Source organism: Eschrichtius robustus, chromosome 11, assembly GCF_028021215.1.
Source record: "Eschrichtius robustus isolate mEscRob2 chromosome 11, mEscRob2.pri, whole genome shotgun sequence".
Lineage (NCBI taxonomy): Eukaryota > Metazoa > Chordata > Mammalia > Artiodactyla > Eschrichtiidae > Eschrichtius > Eschrichtius robustus.
The window spans coordinates 14,482,214-14,502,194 of record NC_090834.1 but is presented as its reverse complement, the minus strand read 5'-3'; positions in this window follow the sequence as shown (position 1 = coordinate 14,502,194).

The following is a 19,981-nucleotide window of genomic DNA, read 5'->3' as shown; positions in this document are numbered from 1 at the left end:
GAGGAAAAAGAACAAAGTAGGAGGCATAACTCTCCCAGACTTCAGACAATATACTACAAAGCTACAAAATACTATAGTATTGGCACAAAAACAGACAATATAGTTCAATGGAACAGAATAGAGAGCCCAGAAATAAACCTACACACCTACAGTCAATTAATCTTTGACAAAAGAGGCAAGAATATATAATGGAGAAGAGATAGTCTCTTCAGCAAATGGTTTTGGGAAAGCTGGACAGCCTCATGTAAACCAAGGAAGTTAGAATACTCCCTCACACCATCCAGAAAAATAAACTCAAAATGGCTTAAAGACTTAAATGTAAGACATGACACCATAAAACTCCTAGAAGAGAGCATGGGCAAAACCTTCTCTGACATAAATTGTAGCAATCTTTTCTCAGATAAGTCTTCCAAGACAAAAGAAATAAAAGCAAAAATAAACAAATGGGACCTAATTAAACTTATAAGCTTTTGCACAGCAAAGGAAACCATCAACAAAACAAAAAGACAACCTATGGACTGGGAGAAAATATTTGCAAACAATGTGACCAACAAGGGTTTAATTTCCAAAATATATTAACAGCTCATACAACTCAATATCAAATAAATAAATAAACAACCCACCCAATCAAAAAATGGGCAGAAGACCTAAATAGATATTTCTCCAAAGACATACAGATGACCAACAGGCACATGAAAAGATGCTCAACATCACTAATTATTAGAGAAATGCAAAGCAAAAGCACAATGAGGTATCACCTCACACCAGACAGAACGGCCATCATCAAAAAGTCTACAAATAACAAATGCTGGAGAGGGTGTGGAGAAAAGGGAACCCTCTTGCACTGCTGGTGGGAATGTAAATTGGTGCAGCCACTATGGAGAACAGTATAGAGGTTCCTTAAAAAACTACAAATAGAGTTATATGATTCAACATCCCACTCCTGGGCATATATCTGGAAAAAACAAAAGCTCTAATTTACAAAGACACATGTACCCCAATGTTCATAGCAGCACTATTTACAACAGCCACTACTTCGAAGCAACCTAAGTGTCCGTCAATAGATGAATGGATAAAGATGTGGGGTATATATATATATATATATATATATATATATATATATATATATATGAATATTACTCAACTATAAAAAAGTCAACTATTGCCATTTGCATCAACGTGGATGGACCTAGAGATTATCATACTAAGTGAAGTAACTCAGAGAAAGACAAGTATCATATGATACCACTTTTATGTGGAATCTAAAAAATAATACAAATGAATCTGTATACAAAACAGAAACAGACTCACAGACATAGAAAACAAATTGATGGTTACCAAATGTGACACAGAGGTGGGGAGAGACAAATTAGGAGTATGGGGTTAACAGACACAAACTACTATACATAAAATAGATAAGCAACAAGGATTTACTGTATAGAACAGGGAGTTATACCCAATATCTTAATAAGTTAATAATAACCTATAATGGAATATAATCTGCAAAAACAAAAAACAAATCACTATGCTATACACCTAAAACTAAAACAATATTGTAAATCAAATACACTTCAATTAAAAAAAAAGTTTACCTGTTCCTTGGAAAAAATGCCCTGTCTCATTGATCAGGCACAGTACTTAGCACACTGTAGGTGTTCAGTAAACACTGGTGATTAAGTAAGCTGATCTCTGGTTAGCAGAAACAAGTACTTTTTTTTTTTATTAAATTTATTGTTCATCTTAAAGCAAATCAAATACACAGTAACATGACAATTCCAGCTTGTTCACAAAAAGTGATAACTGAGTTCTACTGAGAAATAAGTACTTATAGGATAATGGGGAAAGCATAAGTTTTGACTAAAAATTCTTTCTTCTTCATAAAACCAAAGTCATCTCAAGGTGTTCTTTCCCCAAAAAAAGTCTACCATTTTGAGTTTTTCCCCTAATCTAGTTTATTTCTTTGGTATTTTTATATGAATGATTTGTAGTAATTTGTTTGTAACAGCCAAACAGAATTTAACCATGGTACTAGTAATAAACAGCAGATTACCAAAACTTTAATATTTATTCCTCTCTATTTTATCTTGAGAAGCAAAACCTTTATGAAAGAAAATGTAATTTAGCAGAATCACTGAAAAAGAGTTCTGCCATACTAAGTTCATTCTTATTTTCCTCTCTATACCTTTCTCAAACTGTTTCTTTCCTTTAACATTCTTTCTTTACTGCTCCCCACCTATTCACAGCCTTCCTTTTCTCTTAGGGTGGGGGTGGGTGACCATATAATTTACTGTCCAAACTGGAACAGTTGGGTTTTGGTTTTGTTTTTGTTTTCCATGGAAAGACATTTTATTTTAAATATAGCAGTATGTACAAGTCAATCCCAAACTCCCAATTTATCCCTCCCCCAGCCCACCCCCCCATAACCATAAATTCATTCTCTAAGTCTGTGAGTCTGTTTCTGTTTTGTAAATTAAGTTCATTTGTATCTTTTTTTTTTTTTAGATTCTGCATGTAAGCAATAATGTCATATGATATTTGTCTTTCTCTGTCTGACTTAGTTCACTGCAAACTGGAACTGTTTTGAGAGTGAAAGTGGCATTATTGATATTTACACTGGAAAAATAAAACAGGGCCTTCCCAGGGACACTGGGATGTAGGGTCACCCTACTTTAAACTCTTGGGTCCTCAGTTTCCACACTAATAAAGTGAGGGGGTTGGACCAACTGACTTCGAAGGACCCTTCTAGTCGTAACCATCGAAGATTTAACGTGCTTCATCCTCAAAATTCAGTCTTACTCAGAAAACCTCAGATGCCGCAGGGCCTCAGAACCACTCTTTTTCATCACAGGTCCATTGAATGCTGAGAAGCAGCAAAGGTGCTGAGTTAGCTAAGGCATTTCAGCCTCTCTGGGCTCCCCTCCATTTCCCATCGAGGCCTGTTGCCTGCAAGGGAGCAAGCAGGTTGGACTTGTCGACTCAGAAGCATTTCTGGGTGGAAAGGGCAGCCCCGCTGCTTGTCCAGGCAAACAGGATGTGAGTCTTCCCTGGTGAGTCAGAGCCAGAGAGAGAAAGCACGCCTGCCCAGCCCCCCGGGGGGTTCCCCTCCCCCTCCCCAGCTTCCAGCTTCTGAAAGGGGAAGACAGGGAAAAATTCTCGGCAACGTTGCTGTTTTCTTCCAGCCTGCCCTCGTGTTATACGCCCTCTGAGTGTCAGTGTCTGCTGGGCTACACTAGCAGTAAGCAGAGGAAATGAGGCTTTCAAAGACAGAGCAAAAAATGATCATTTAAAGCTGTCACACTGAGTGCAAGCTCTTACTCTAATGATGCTGACATTATTCCAAACGTTTCTAGAAGGACTCTTCTGGAACTGCCTTAGCAGCTTGAACCACAATTTTTTTTTTTTTTTGAGATCCTTAACGATGACAAATCTTCACGCTTTTGAGAGCTAGTTTGATTCTCCAACACATCTAAAAGTCACATAGATCAAATCTAAAAAGTTGAGAAAGTGAATAACCAAACGCCACTGATTATAAAATCAGGAGAATGAAGATCTTGTGTAGTGTGTACGTGCTCCCTGAGGAGCCTTTCAAAGACAAAAACTAAAGAATTCTTTTGTGCGTAACTGTGTTGAGAGGATAATCCCTCCTAGAGTTTAAGATCGCTCCTGTGGTTACTGAGCTGGATATAGACACGAACAGGGGAGCTTCCCTGCAGGTCCAGTGGTTAAGGGTCCACCCTTTAAATGCAGGGGGTGTGGGTTTGATGCCTGATCTGGGAACTAGGATCCCACATGCCGAGTTGCACGGCCAAAAGAAAGAAGAAAACAAAAAACACTCAGAGGCTCTTCTCTTTTCATGGAATAAGGCCCTTCATGATCCGTCCCCACCAACTATCCAGCCCCACTTCCACGTTTTCCAGGCTCCTTGAAACTCACTCTTGGCCATGCCAAAAGAACCACGTGTGTGTTCTTACCTTCACGTATATATCTGTACACGCTATTCTGTCTACTTTGTCCATCTGATGAATTCTTATTTGCCTTTCAAAATTAAGCTCACATTCTATGAAGTCTTCCCTGAGCCCTGGAGCCAGAGTTAATAGTTCCTTACACCTTGTAACACCTTTATTATGGCCCTTGCTGCACTATGCCATCATTACTTGTTTACACGTCTGTCTCCACTCTAGACTGGGTCCTTTGAGGGCAGGGTCCAGGTCTTTTCGTCTCTGTATCCTCAGCACCTAAACGTGCTAGGCACACAGTAGAGGCTCAATGTACATTTGCTAAAGGAGTGACTGCATGCCTACCAGATAGGCTCCTGTGGGCTCCATGCTGGGCTCCCACACCTCAGCGAAGCCACGAGGTATGGAGCGCCCTCTGGTGGAACCCAAAAAAGCTCCAAGGGTGAAGACCTAAAACCAAGTCCCAGCTTTAACTTTGCTTATTTTTATATCTCAGGAAAGATTCTCTCCATAATTGAAAAATCTGCACTGAACAAGAGTTTTCCACCTTCCACTGTTTTCAGCCTAGTAGCCATCATGAAAGGAGGGGAGCAAATATAATCTATAATATATATAATAGATTCTATTTGAATATGTATAATGTAATGCATTAAATCATAATTGTCAGGATGTGTCTCCTACTTTTATTCATTTATTCTAGGTCTTAATTACTGAATGGATGATTCAACCTAGAGGTCTGAAACCTAGAATTTGGAATGTACTCATCCATTCATTTATTTAATAAATAATGATTTGATTGAATAAGAAAACTGAGGCTAGGGCTTCCCTGGTGGCGCAGTGGTTGAGAGTCTGCCTGCCAGTGCAGGGGACATGGGTTCGAGCCCTGGTCTGGGAAGATCCCACATGCCGCTGAGCGACTGGGCCCATGAGCCCCAATTGCTGAGCCTGCGCATCTGGAGCCTGTGCTCCGCAACAGGACAGGCCGCGATAGTGAGAGGCCCACGCACCGCGATGAAGAGTGGCCCCCACTTGCCACAGAGAAAGCCCTCGCACAGAGGCGAGGACCCAACACAGCCATAAATAAATAAATAAATAAATAAATAAAATTTAAAGAAACTGAGGCTGAACACTTAAGGAGCGACTGATATATGCCCCACACTGTGCTGAAGAAATATTAGGAGATGCCATATTGGGCTTTAAGGAATTCACAGATACTTGATATAGAAGCTTCTATCTGCAAAGCTCTTTGCAAAGCATTTGAAGACATTATATCCTTTAATTATGACTATTCTTTTTTACAGATGAAGAAAACGAGGAGGAGGATGTGAAGCTATTTGCCCAGCTATCCAGCTCACTCTCACTACAAAATAAATGGAAGAACTCGGGCCCATTCTGGGGATTCTGTATTTAAAACTAAAGCTCTTCCCATGGGTTCTCACATAGCCCCACAAAGTCAAAGGCAATTTTTTTTTTTTATCATTTTACTATAGAGAATTTCAAACATATACAAAAGTATACAAAATGGTATAATGACCCCTAGGTACCTATCACTCAGCCCCGATTATCAGCAACTCACGGTCAACTTTTTTCCACTTATACCTTCACCTATCCATCCAATCTTATTTTGAACAAATGGAAAAAAATCATTTCACCCATAAATATAACTTCAATGCCATTGTCACACCTAACAAGAATTAACATTTCCTAAATATCAAATATACAGTGTTAAAATTTCCAGTTATCTCATAAATGTTATGTTTTTTACAGTTTACATACTTGTGTTTTATTATTGTTTTATTTTTTTAATTGGAGTAAAGTTGCTTTACAATGTTGTGTTAGTTTCTGCTCTACAATGAAGTGAATCAGCTATATGTATACCTATATCCCCTCCCTCTTGGACCTCCCTCCCACCCACCCCATCCCACCCATCTAGGTCATCACAGAGCACTGAGCTGAGCTCCCTGTGTTATACAGCAGGTTCCCACTAGCTATGTATTCTACACATGGTAGTGTATTTATGTTAAACCTAATCTCCCAATTCGTCCCACCCTCCTCTTCCCTCCCTGTGCCCACATGTCCATTCTCTACGTCTACGTCTCTATTCCTGCCCTACAAATAGGTTCATCTGTACCATTTTCCTAGATTCTACATATATGTGTTAATATACGATATTTGTTTTTCTCTTTCTGGCTTACTTCACTCTGTGTGACAGACTCTAGGTGCATCCACATCTCTACAAATGACCCAATTTCATTCCTTTTTTATGACTGAGTAATATTCTGTTGTATATATGTACCACATCTTCTTTATCCATTCATCTATTGTTGGACATTTAGGTTGTTTCCATGTCCTGGCTATTGTAAATAGTGCTGCAGTGCACACTGGGGTACATGTGTCCTGAGAAAACCATAATTCAAAAGGATACAGTTTACATATTTGAGTTAGGGTCCAAATAAGGTGCAAAATTTGCAATTGGTCCGTATGTTTCCCAAGTCTCTTTTAATCTATAGCTTCCTCTTCATCACTTTTTCATTTCCTTGCAATTTACATTTAAAGAAACTGAGTCATTTGTCTCTGGATTTTTCCACAGTCTGGACTTTTTGCCTACATTATCATGTCGTGTAATATGTTCCTCTGTATTTCCTATAAATTGGATTTAGAGCAGTGGTTCTCAATCTTTAGTGGTCATCAGAGTCTCTTCTGAATGGTTTATTGAAACAGATTGCAGGGCCCGACCTTCAGAGTTTCTGTTTCTGGTCCGAGGCAAGTCCTGAAATTTTGTATTTCTAACAAATTGTCAGGTGATGATTGACCACACCTGAGAGTCATGCTGTAGACTTGACTGAGCCTCAGTCAGAATCAGAGTTGATTTTTTGTGAGACTACCTCACATGTGGTATTGTATTCTTCCTTCAAGAGGTACATAATGTCATCTTTTTTGGTTCGGTTAGCAGTCTTCAATGCTCAGTACCTAGAACCATTCATTAGGCATTATAAAACTATGATGTTCTAATTCTATCATTCCTGCTTCATTTACTAGCTAGGCTACTTCTAGGAAGAGAAACTTCCTCATCTGCTAAATGGTTACCCAGTGGGATAGTTTATACAGGAAAGACTAGTTTTGAACACAACAACCTGGTTCACTAGTATCGTCCAAGTGTTACCATTTAAAGATTTTTTTGTATGTTTGTTTGTTTGTAGTGTCATTATAAACTCATGGCATTAAACATATTTGATGCATTGCAAACATTACAGATATTATACTTATTGATTCTCAAATTATCCCATCATTAGCTGGCGGGAGCCTCTTCAGATTGGCTCTTGAATCCTTGTAAGGTGTGTTTGCTATGTTATTTAGGAATATTCAGGTCTGGGAATTCCCTGGTGGCCCAGTGGTTAGGACTCGGTGTTTTCACTGTCTCACTGCTGGGGCCCAGCCCGGGTTCAATCCCTGATCGGAGAACTAAGCTTCTGCAAGCTGCACGGTGCGGCCAAAAAAAAGAAAAAAGAATAGTCAGGTCTGCTATGGAAAATAAGAGAAGGAGACAAATAAGGAGGATACAAGAAATTAAGTGTAGAAGTGAGTAGTTTGTGAGGTAGAGCAGGCCTTAATGAATAAAGCAGATATCTGTTGATATAGGAAGCAATGGACAGACTAAATAGGTGAATACTAATCTACATGAGGCACATGAAACACCAGATATTTCTGAGACACTCAATATTTGTAAAATCTTAAATCAGTCATTTGCTTGTGACACCTATTGTGGCACTCTGTACTCTGCCTGACATACGCAGGTAAAACCCATAACTGCCTATCACAGTAACTGACAAGCTACAGCTGTAGCCTGGAATTGTTGCCCTTGTGTCCCTACAACAGAGTGCAGGAGAGGGGAAAGTTTTCCTTTACCCTCTTAGGGTCCCTGGCTGGGTCTGAAAATTAAACTGACAAAGAAAGATTAACAGGAGGAAAACCTACACATTGATTTAATGTAATTTTGCAGGACATGGGAGACTTCATAAGGAAATGAAGACTCAAAGAAGCACACCTGAGTATTTTATGCTGGGTTTGCTGAAGAGTGGACCATTGTGGTGGAATAATAGTTTGAGGAGTATGAGGTCATTGTACTACACTGGGGGAAATTTAACAAGGACAGATTCTTCTCCGAGTTCCTCTGTCTTTGGAGATAAGAATGTTCCTTTCCTCCAGGCATAGGTAGGGCACCTATCACATGAGGATTTATGACCTACATGTTTCAGGGTAGAAGGGCAAGGGGGGAAGGAGAGAGTGAGCTTCCTGCTGCTGCTGTTTTCTCAAAGTCCTTCAGCTTAAAATATTCAATATGCCAAGGTGCCATCTTTTGGGGTAGTATGTCCTGAGCCCCTTGATGGGAGCAAGAGTGTTTGCAATCCAGCTACCATCATCTGCAGAGCCTCCCTGTTCATCCACACTCCCAGTCCTTGCAGCAGAGAGAAAGGTAGGGCTGATGAACATTATGTAGACAGGATTCACACCCAGTGGGTCTTCCACCGGTTTATACCCTACCCCAGAGGGATTAACCTTCCACATCTCTTTCCCATTGCTACTCACTAAATGTTTTTAATTGATTTAATAAACCAAATGAATCAAGGGTATTAATTTTGTCTGTGAACCATTCTGCTCTGTGATCTCTGGGATTGTTTGTTATGTAGTATATTAAGAGGCCATCATAACATAAAGGTAATTTCTCACATGACAGTCTTTTTGACACATGTGACAAGATGTTGCAACCTCATCTTGTCTACTTCTTGCCCCAGATCTGAAATCATCCACAATCCTTCAGGTATCCATGATTACTTTTTTTTTTAATAAATTTATTTTTTTTTTATTTTTATTTTGGGCTGCATTGGGTCTTTGTTGATGTGTGCAGGCTTTCTCTGGTTGCGGCGAGCGGGGGCTACTCTTCGTTGCGGTGCTCGGACTTCTCATTGCGGTGGCTTCTTTTGTTGCGGAGCACAGGCTCTAGGCGTGCGGGCTTCAGGAGTTGTGGCACGCGGACCCAGTAGTTGTGGCATGCAAACTCTAGAGCACAGGCTCAGTAGTTGTGGTACATGGGCTTAGTTGCTCCACGTCATGTGGGATCTTCCTGGGCCAGGACTCGAACCCATATCCCCTGCATTGGCAAGTGGATTCTTAACCACTGAGCCACCAGGGAAGCCCTCCTTGATTACTTTTAATGGGAAATAGTGTTTGAGGCCTACTTATCTGGGCTTTGGGGGTGCTCATTGCTACTGAATTGGTAAATTATTTTTTTAACTATGTACTGTTTTATGTTATATAGGCTTCTTAGTTCTTCCATTAAAATGAATAATTTAAAGTTAAATATGCAAGCTCAGATCTGAATCTACTCTTTATACAATCAACTCTCAATTAGTCCAACTTTACAGATAAATGCATAAGTGGGAAAAGAAATAGAGATACCAGATTTGGTATGACAAACTGAACACACACATGTTATTTATCCCCTTTCACTCCTGAAACCCTACTAAAACGGCATATACCCATAAAAGACAAGGAGAATGTGAAGATAACAGCAGATAGGAAATAGAACAAAAGTTTAGAAGCTGAAAAACCAGTGAATGAGTGGCAAATGAATGAAAAAAAAGTTAAATTCTTCCAGAGTATTGAAGAAATAAAATACTACTTAACTCATTCATTGAGGTCAGCATAACGCCAATGCAAAAATCAAAGATACTGTAACAAAGAAATTTCAAGCCTATTTCACTAATGAAAATAGAGGGAAAAATCAGAAAGAAAGAAAGGAAGGAAGGAAGCAAGGAAAGAAGGGAGGAAGGAAGGGAGGAAGGAAAGAAAGGAGGGAGAAAGGAAGGAAGGAAGAAAGAAAATACGGAGGGAGGGAGGATGGAAGGGACCACTACCAAACAGGATTTATCCAGTTGTATGGTCAGGCCATTCAAGATGGTTGTTCTCTTGCTCTCTGTACATCTCCTGCTCAACCAGTCGCTGCTTCACTCACATTACTATCCAATTAATCATAGGGCTTAATTAGTCCCTGATAACTGAGCCCAACTGACATCAATTCCCACCACCACGCCCCCCAGAGCAAAAGCCGCTATGTCCTTCCAGGCCATCTGCCACACACGGTGGGGTGTCGCTCCAGGACACTTTGTGGAAGATCCCCTGTCCAATAAACCATTGATGTCTCTGTCCCTGTCTCCAGGCTCTTTCTTCGGTCACTAACTGGGCAACTACAAAGTGTGCAGGCCTGCAGGGTGCAGCCCAACACCAGTTATACAACAATGGTTTAATATTAGAAAATCTACAAACGTAATTTACCACATAAACAGATTCAGAGAAAAACTACATGAGCAACTCAATAGAAGCAGAAAAAGGATTGAATAAAATCCCATGCCTATTCAGGATAAAAATTCTTTGTAAATTGGAACTAGAAGGGAATTCTTTAACCTGATAAACAATAATTATTAAAATCCTTCAGCAAATATTATCCTAAATGGGGAAATAGCAGATTCATTTCCAAATTAAGAATTGAGAAGAGCGCCCAATGTCCCCACTTCTATTCCACGTTGTATCAGACAGAGCCCTGTCCAGTGCAGTACAATAAGGAAAACAAATTAGAGGATTACAGAACAAAAAAAGAGGAACTAAAGCTGTAATTGTTGGCAGATGACATGATTTTTCACAATACCATAACAAAAGAATATAAACAAATGATTAGGAATAATAGGAGGATTTAGCAATGAAACATATAAGATTAATATACATAATATTAATAAACATTTGTATCCCCAACAGTTAACTTAAAACATAGCTTAAAAAAGACCTTAAATAGAGTATAATCTATAAAAATATTGAATTACTATGTTGTACACCTGAAGCTAACATATTATTGAAAATCAACTATACCTCAATTTAAAAAAAGATACCACCTAACATAGTATCAGAGTATATTCAACAAAAATCTAACCCCAATAAAATGTGACCTATATAGAGGAAATTATAAAACACTGAGACATTTAAAAATAAATAAATGGAGAGCTGGGACATCCCTGGTGGTCCAGTGGGTAAGAGTCCATGTTCCCAGTGCAGGGGGCCTGGGTTGGATCCCTGATCAGGGAACTAGATCCCACATGCACACCGCAACTAAGAGTCCAGATGCCACAACTAAAGATCCCGCATGCCACAACTAAGACCTGGCGCAGCCAAAACAAATAAATATTATTTTAAAAAAGGAATTCAAGAGACTATAGCCAATATTTTATTTTTTCTTTGTAAATTTATTTATTTATTTATTTATTTTTGGCTGAGTTGGGTCTTTGTTGCGCGTGGGCTTTCTCTAGTTGCAGCAAACGGGGGCTACTCTTTGTTGCGGTGCGCAGGTTTCTCACTGTGGTGGCTTCTCTTGTTGCGGAGCACAGGCTCTAGGTGCGTGGGCTTCAGTGGTTGTGGCATGCAGGCTTCAGTAGTTGTGGAATATGGGCTTAGTTGCTCCGCAGCATATGAGATCTTCCCAGACCAGGGCTCGAACCCGTTTCCCCTGCATTGGCAGGTGGATTCTTAACCACTGCGCCACCAGGGAAGCCCTAGCCAATATTTTATAATAACTATAAATGGAGTATAATCTTTAAAAATTGTGAATCACTATGTTGCACACCTGAAATTTATATAATATTGTAAATCAACTATACTTCAATTTTTAAAAAGAGAGAAAAAAATAAAGATGATGTGGCATTGATGTAGGGATGGAAAAATTAACTAGTGAAACAATCATACCCCATTAGTTAGACCTTTACACATATGAAATTTTGGTATATAATACAGGGGGCATGTCAGAGGAGTGAGGAAAGGAAAGACTATTAAAAATGTGGAGCTTGGAAAAATGTCATATAGAAAAGTGAAATTGAATCTCTTGTTTACATCATACACAAAACCTCAAAAGAAGAGGGGCAGAAAGCCAGAGGAGAGGACCTAGGAACTGGCAGTTTATTGGGGAATCGATCCTATCAAGCCAAAATGAGGGAGCTGGGGGAGTAAGAGAGGGAAGGAGAGAGCCAGTGAAGAGTGCAGTGTTAAGTGAGTAACTGCTCTGGGCACCTGGGTCAATCTCTTCGGAGGCCCTCTGAGGAACCATGTAGAATGCATTTCAGAAATGAATCCTCTGACTGAAAGGCTGGGCCATGATCCACTAACTCCTCTCCCACTAGTAGAGGGCTGCCTCTGGGAGCATTCACTCCCTACCCTCTCCTACCCATTCAAAGTTGTTCCCACCTGCAAACTGAGGCAGAAAAGGCTGCAGGTGTCATAGCAGCAGGCTTTTGATGTGGGATGGCATCAATGTGCATCAGAAGTGACCACACAGCTGCAGCTGAAGCCATAGATGGACCAAGGGGATGTGACATAAGATGACAACAGCATCTCCACAAAGGTTTCATGCAGGAGAGTGGAAACATAACAGGCTGGAAAAGGCAGTGAGGAACAAGGAAAATATTCAAACTTTCTCCCTCTCTCTTTTTTTAAAATTATTTATTTATTTATTTGGCTGTGCCAGCTCTTAGTTGCAGCACACGGGATATTTAGTTGCGGCATGCAGGGTCTTTAGTTGCAGCATGTGCAAACTAGTTCCCTGACCAGGGGTTGAACCGGGTCCCCTGCACTGGGAGCGTGGAGTCTTAGCCAATGGACCACAGGGAAGTCCCTCAAATTTTTTCTCTTGATTCTTGTCCTATAAGGGGGTAGGGGCATTTGAAGAAAGAGCAAGAAAAGCAGTGTCTTGAGAAGGGAGGGAGAAGAGGAGCCAAGTTTCCTGTGTGAGGAGGTAGAGGATTTCAGGCAATCTCTTTACATTGGAATTTCAAATGGCACAAGGGAAAGGGCGAGAGAGGAACCACGGGGGTAGGGCAGAAGGTAGAGCAGTTATGGGATAAGAGCATGAGGCCAGCTAAGTGGCCTAAGGAAAACTATACAGCTAAGACTCTCAGACAGAATTGACAGGTCTCAAGGTTCCCAGTTTAGGCATAAACTTACTTTGGGACCAGAAACGTGTGATAAGCCCAGTCCCCTACAAGTGGTACTTTGTCATGAGTGGAATAAAATCTTCACCTCGGGGTGTGTCCAATGGTGAGAAGAAAGCAGCATCCAGCCTCCAGTTTGACTAATGTAACCAAGCAGGACCCAGGGGGGCCCTCCCAGGACAGAGCCTTCCATGTCCTCCACCCACTTCTTGTTTGTAGAAAAACTTTAACCTCCCAGGCCTTCCCCAAGTTCCAAAGAATAAAATTAACTGGAGAAGTCAGAATATTTAGAAATAAAGGAAAATAGGAGATTGGTTCAAGATGTCAGAGTAGAAGGACGTGCGCTCACTCCCTCTTGTGAGAGCACCAGAATCACAACTAACTGCTGAACAATCATCGACAGGAAGACACTGGAACTCACCAAAAAAGATACCCTACATCCAAAGACAAAGGAGAAGCCACAATGAGACGGTAGGAGGGGCACAATCACAATAAAATCAAATCCCATAACTGCTGGGTGGGTGACTCACAGACTGGAGAACACTTATACCACAGAAGTCCACCCACTGGAGTGAAGGTTCTGAGCCCCACATTAGGCTTCCCAACCTAGGGGTCTGGCAACGGAAGGAGGAATTCCCAGAGAATCAGACTTTGAAGGCTAGCAGGATGTGATTGCAGGACTTCAGCAGGACCTGGGGAAACAGAAACTCCACTTTTTTTTTTTTTTTGAATACATTTTTTAAAATTTTATTTTATTTTTTATATATCAGGCTCTTATTAGTTATCTATTTTATACATATTAGTGTATATATGTCAATCCCAATCTCCCAATTCATCCCACCACCACCCTCCCCCCCACCACTTTCCCCCCTTGGTGTCCATACGTTTGTTCTCTACATCTGTGTCTCTGTTTCTGCCCTGCAAACCTGTTCATCTGTACCATTTTTCTAGGTTCCACATATATGCATTAATATATGATATTTGTTTTTCTCTTTCTGACTTACTTCACTCTGTATGACAGTCTCTAGATCCATCCACACAGAGACCCCACTCTTGGAGAGCACACACAAAGTAGTGTGCACATCGGGACCCAGGGGAAGGAGCAGTGACCCCATAGGAGACTGAACCAGACCTACGTGCTAGTATTGGATGGTCTCCTGCAGAGGCGGGGGGTGGCTGTGCCTCACTGTGGGGACAAGGACACAGCAGAAGTTCTGGGAAGTACTCCTTGGCGTGAGCCCTCCCAGAGTCTGCTATTAGCCCCACCAAAGAGCTGGGTAGGCTCCAGTCCTGGGTCACCTCAGGCCAAACAACCAACAGGGAGGGAACCCAGCCCCACCCATCAGCAGACAAGTGGATTAAAGTTTTACTGAGCTCTGCCCACCAGAGCAACAGCCAGCTCTACCCACCACCAGTCCCTCCCTTCAGGAAGCATGCACAAGCCTCTTAGATAGCCTCATCCATCAGAGGGCAGACAGCAGAAACAAGAAGAGCTACAATCCTGCAGCCTGTGGAAGGAAAACCACATTCACAGAAAGACAGAGAAAATGAAAAGGCAGAGGACTTTGCACCAGATGAAGGAACAAGATAAAGCCCCAGAAAAACAACTAAATGAAGTGGAGATAGGCAATCTTCCAGAAAAAGAATTCAGAATAATGATAGTGAAGATGATCCAGGACCTCGGAAAAAGAATGAAGGCAAAGATCAAGAAGATGCAAGAAATGTTTAACAAAGACCTAGAAGAATTAAAGAACAAACACCTAGAAGAATTAAAGCACAAACAAAGAGAGGTGAACAATAAAATAACTGAAATGAAAAATACTCTAGAAGGAATCAATAGCAGAATAACTGGGGCAGAAGAATGGATAAGTGACCTGGAAGACAGAAGGGTGGGATTCACTGCCATGGAACAGAATAAAGAAAAAAGAATGAAAACAAAGGAAGACAGCCTAAGAGACCTCTGGGACAACATTAAACGCAACAACATTCGCATTATAGGGGTCCCAGGAGGAGAAGAGAGAGAGAAAGGACCAGAGAAAATATTTGAAGAGATTATAGTCGAAAACTTCCCCAACATGGGAAAGGAAATAGCCACCCAAGTCCAGGAAGCACAGAGAGTCCCAGGCAGGATAAACACAAGGAGAAACATGCCGAGACTCATAGTAATCAAATTGACAAAAATTAAAGACAAAGAAAAATTATTGAAAGCAACAAGGGAAAACTGACAAATAACATACAAGGGAACTCCCATAAGGTTAACAGCTGATTTCTCAGCAGAAGCTCTACAAGCCAGAAGGGAGTGACATGATATACTTAAAGTGATGAAAGGGAAGAACCTACAACCAAGATTACTCTACCCGGCAAGGATCTCATTCAGATTTGACAGAGAAATCAAAAGCTTTACAGACAAGCAAAAGCTAAGAGAATTCAGCACCATCAAACCAGCTCTACAACAAACGCTAAAGGAACTTCTCTAAGTGGGAAACACAAGAGAAGAAAAGGACCTACAAAAACAAACCCATAACAATTAAGAAAATGGTAATAGGAATATACATATCGATAATTACCTTAAACGTGAATGGATTAAATGCTCCAACCAAAAGCCACAGGCTCGCTGAATGGACACAAAAACAAGATCCATGTATATGCTGTCTACAAGAGACCCACTTCAGACCTAGGGACACATACAGACTGAAAGTGAGGGGAATGGAATAAGATATTCCATGTAAATGGAAATCAAAAGAAAGCTGGAGTAGCAGTACTCATATCAGATAAAATAGACTTTAAAATAAAGAATGTTACAAGAAACAAGGAAGGACACTACATAATGATCAAGGGATCAACCCAAGAAGAAGATATAACAATTATAAATATATATGCACCCAACATAGGAGCACTTCAATACATAAGGCTACTGCTAACAGCTATAAAAGAGGAACTCAACAGTAACACAATAATAGTGGGGGACTTTAACACCTCACTTACACCAATGGACAGATCATCCAGACAGAAAATTAATAAGGAAACACAAGCTTTAAATGACACAATAGACCAGATAGATTTAATTGATATATATAGGACATTCCATCCAAAAACAGCAAATTACACTTTCTTCTCAAGTGCACACGGAACTTTCTCCAGGATAGATCACATCTTGGGTCACAAATCAAGCCTCAGTAAATTTAAGAAAATTGAAATCATATCAAACATCTTTTCCTACCACAGCGCTATGAGATTAGAAATCAATTACAGGGGAAAAAACGTAAAAAACACAAACACATGGAGGCTAAACAACACGCTACTAAATAACCAAGAGATCACTGAAGAAACCAAAGAGGAATTCAAAAACTACCTAGAGACAAATTACAACAAAAACACGATGACCCAAAACCTATGGGATGCAGCAAAAACAGTTCTAAAATGGAAGTTTAGAGCAATACAAGCCTTCCTCAAGAAACAAGAAAAATCTCAAGTAAACGTTTTGGTGTAAGCTTAGATTACACCTAAAGGAACTAGAGAAAGAAAAACAAAACCCAAAGTTAGTAGAAGGAAAGAAATCATAAAGATCAGAGCAGAAATAAATGAAATAGAAACAAAGAAAACAATAGCAAAGATCAATAAAACTAAAAGCTGGTTCTTTGAGAAGATAAACAAAATTTATAAACCTTTAGCCAGACTCATCAAGAAAAAGAAGGAGAGGACTCAAATCAATAAAATTAGAAATGAAAAAAGAGAAGTTACAATGGACACTGCAGAAATACAAAGCATCCTAAGAGACTACTACAAGCAACTCTATGCCAATAAAATGGACAACCTGGAAGAAATGGACAAATTCTTAGCAACGTATAACCTTCCAAGACTGAACCAGGAAGAAATAGAAAATATGAACAGACCAATCACAAGTAATGAAATTGAAACTGTGATTAAAAATCTTCCAACAAACAAAAGTCCAGGACCAGATGGCTTCACAGGTGAATTCTATCAAACATTTAGAGAAGAGCTAACACCCATCCTTCTCAAACTCTTCCAAAAAATGGCAGAGGAAGGAACACTCTCAAACTCATTCTATGAGGCCACCATCACCCTGATACCAAAACCAGTCAAAGATACTACAAAAAAAGAAAATTACAGACCAATATCAGTGATGAATATATATGCAAAAATCCTCAACAAAATACTAGCAAACGGAATCCAACAACACATTAAAAGGATCATACACCATGATCAAGTGGGATTTATCCCAGGGATGCAAGGATTCTTCAATATACACAAATCAATCAATGTGATACACCATATTAACAAATCAAAGAAGAAAAACCATATGATCATCTCAATAGATGCAGAAAAAGCTTTTGACAAAATTCAACACCCATTTATGATAAAAACTCTCCAGAACGTGGGCATAGAGGGAACCTATCTCAACATAATAAAGGCCATATACAACAAACCCACAGCAAAGATCATTCTCAATCGTGAAAACCTGAAAACATTTCCTCTAAGATCAGGAACAAGACAAGGATGTCCAATCTCGCCACTATTATTCAACATAGTTTTGGAAGTCCTAGCCACAGCAATCAGAGAAGAAAAAGAAATAAGAGCAATACAAATTGGAAAAGAAGAAGTAAAACTGTCAGTGTTTGCAGATGACATGATACTATACATAGAGAATCCTAAAGATGCCACCAGAAAACTACTAGAGCTAACCAATGACTTTGGTAAAGTTGCAGGATACAAAATTAATGCACAGAACTCTCTTGCATTCCTATACACTAACAACAAAAGATCAGAAAGAGAAATTAAGGAAACAATCCCATTCGCCACTGCAACAAAAAGAGTAAAATACCTAGGAATAAACCTACCTAAGGAGGTAAAAGACCTGTACTCAGAAAACTATAAGATGCTAATGAAAGAAATCAAAGATGACACAAACAGATGGAGAGATATACCATGTTCTTGGAATGGAAGAATCAGTATTGTGAAAATGACTATAGTACCCAAAGCAATCTACAGATTCAATGCAATCCCTATCAAATTACCAGTGGCATTTTTCACAGAACTAGAACAAAAAAATCTTAAAATTTCTATAGAGACACAAAAGACTCTGAATAGCAAAAGCAGGCTTGAGGGAAAAAAACGGAGCTGGAGGAATCAAACTCCCTGACTTCAGACTATACTACAAAGCTACAGTAATCAAGACAATATGATACTGGCACAAAAACAGAAATATAGATCAATGGAACAGGATAGAAAACCCAGAGATAAACCCACACACCTATGGTCAACTAATCTATGACAAAGGAGGCAAGGATATACAATGGAGAAAAGACAGTCTCTTCAATAAGTGGTGCTGGGAAAACTGGATAGCTACATGTAAAAGAATGAAATTAGAACACTCCCTAACACCATACACAAAAATAAACTCAAAATGGATTAGAGACCTAAATGTAAGACCAGACACTATAAAACTCTTAGAGGAAAACATAGGAAGAACAGTCTTTGACATAAATCACAGCAAGTTTTTTTTGATCCACCTCCTAGAGAAATGGAAATAAAAACAAAAATAAACAAATGGGACCTAATGAAACTTAAAAGCTTTTGCAAAGCCAAGGAAACTACAAAGAAGACGAAAAGACAACCCTCAGAGTGGGAGAAAATATTTGCAAATGAATCAACAGACAAAGGATTAATCTCCAAAATATATAAACAGCTCATGCAGCTCAATATTAAAAAAACAAACAACCCAATCAAAAAATGGGCAGAAGACCTAAATAGACGTTTCTCCAAAGAGGACATACAGATGGCCAAGAAGCACATGAAAAGCTGCTCAACATCACTAATTATTAGAGAAATGCAAATCAAAAGTACAATGAGGTATCACCTCACACCAGTTAGAATGGGCATCATCAGAAAAATCTACAATCAACAAATGCTGGAGAGGGTGTGGAGAAAAGGGAACCCTCTTGCACTGTTGGTGGGAATGTAAATTGATACAGCCACTATGGAGGACAGTATGGAGGTTCCTTAAAGACCTAAAAATAGAATTACCATATGACCCAGCAATCCCACTATTGGGCATATACCCAGAGAAAACCATAATTCAAAAAGACACATGCACCCCAATGTTCAGTGCAGCACTATTTACAATAGCCAGGTCATGGAAGCAACCTAAATGTCCATCAACAGATGAATAGATAAAAAAGATGTGGTACATATATACAATGGAATATTACTCAGCCATAAAAAGGAACGAAATTGGGTCATTTGTAGAGACGTGGATGGATCTAGAGACTGTCATACAGAGTGAAGTAAGTCAGAAAGAGAAAAACAAATATTGTATATTAATGCATACATGTGGAACCTAGAAAAATTGTAGAGATGAACCAGTTTGCAGGGCAGAAATAGAGACACAGATGTAGAGAACAAACGTATGGACACCAAGGGGGGAAAGTGGTGGGGGGGGGGGGCGTGGTGGTGGTGTGATGAATTGGGAGATTGGAATTGACATATATACACTAATATATAAAAAATGGATAACTAATAAGAACCTGCTGTATAAAAAAATAAATAAAATAAAATTCAAAATAAAATAAAATTCAAAAAAAAAAGGAAATAAAGGAAAATAGTCAAGCAAGACAAAATAGTAATAGTTTAGCCATTAAACCATGTCAAGGGCTTTTAGTTCCTCCTCAAGGGCCATAGATAATATTCTGAGCCATGTCCTTTGAGCTGTTTTGCAGATACTGAAACCCCCACCAGGTGGAAGAAGTTAACCGTATGCCACCCACAGCACATAGACCACAGACTGGTTGAAACCAAAAGGTTGATGATGTTGACTCCTGCTTACCTCACCACCAGCTAACCAGAAGAATATCCACGAGCTTATCACATACCCCACAATCTCCCTCCCTCACCCTGTCTTTTAAAACCTTTCCGTGAAAGCCATCAAGGAGTTCAGGTCTTTTAAGCACTAGCTGCCTGGATTCCTTGCTTGGTTCCGTG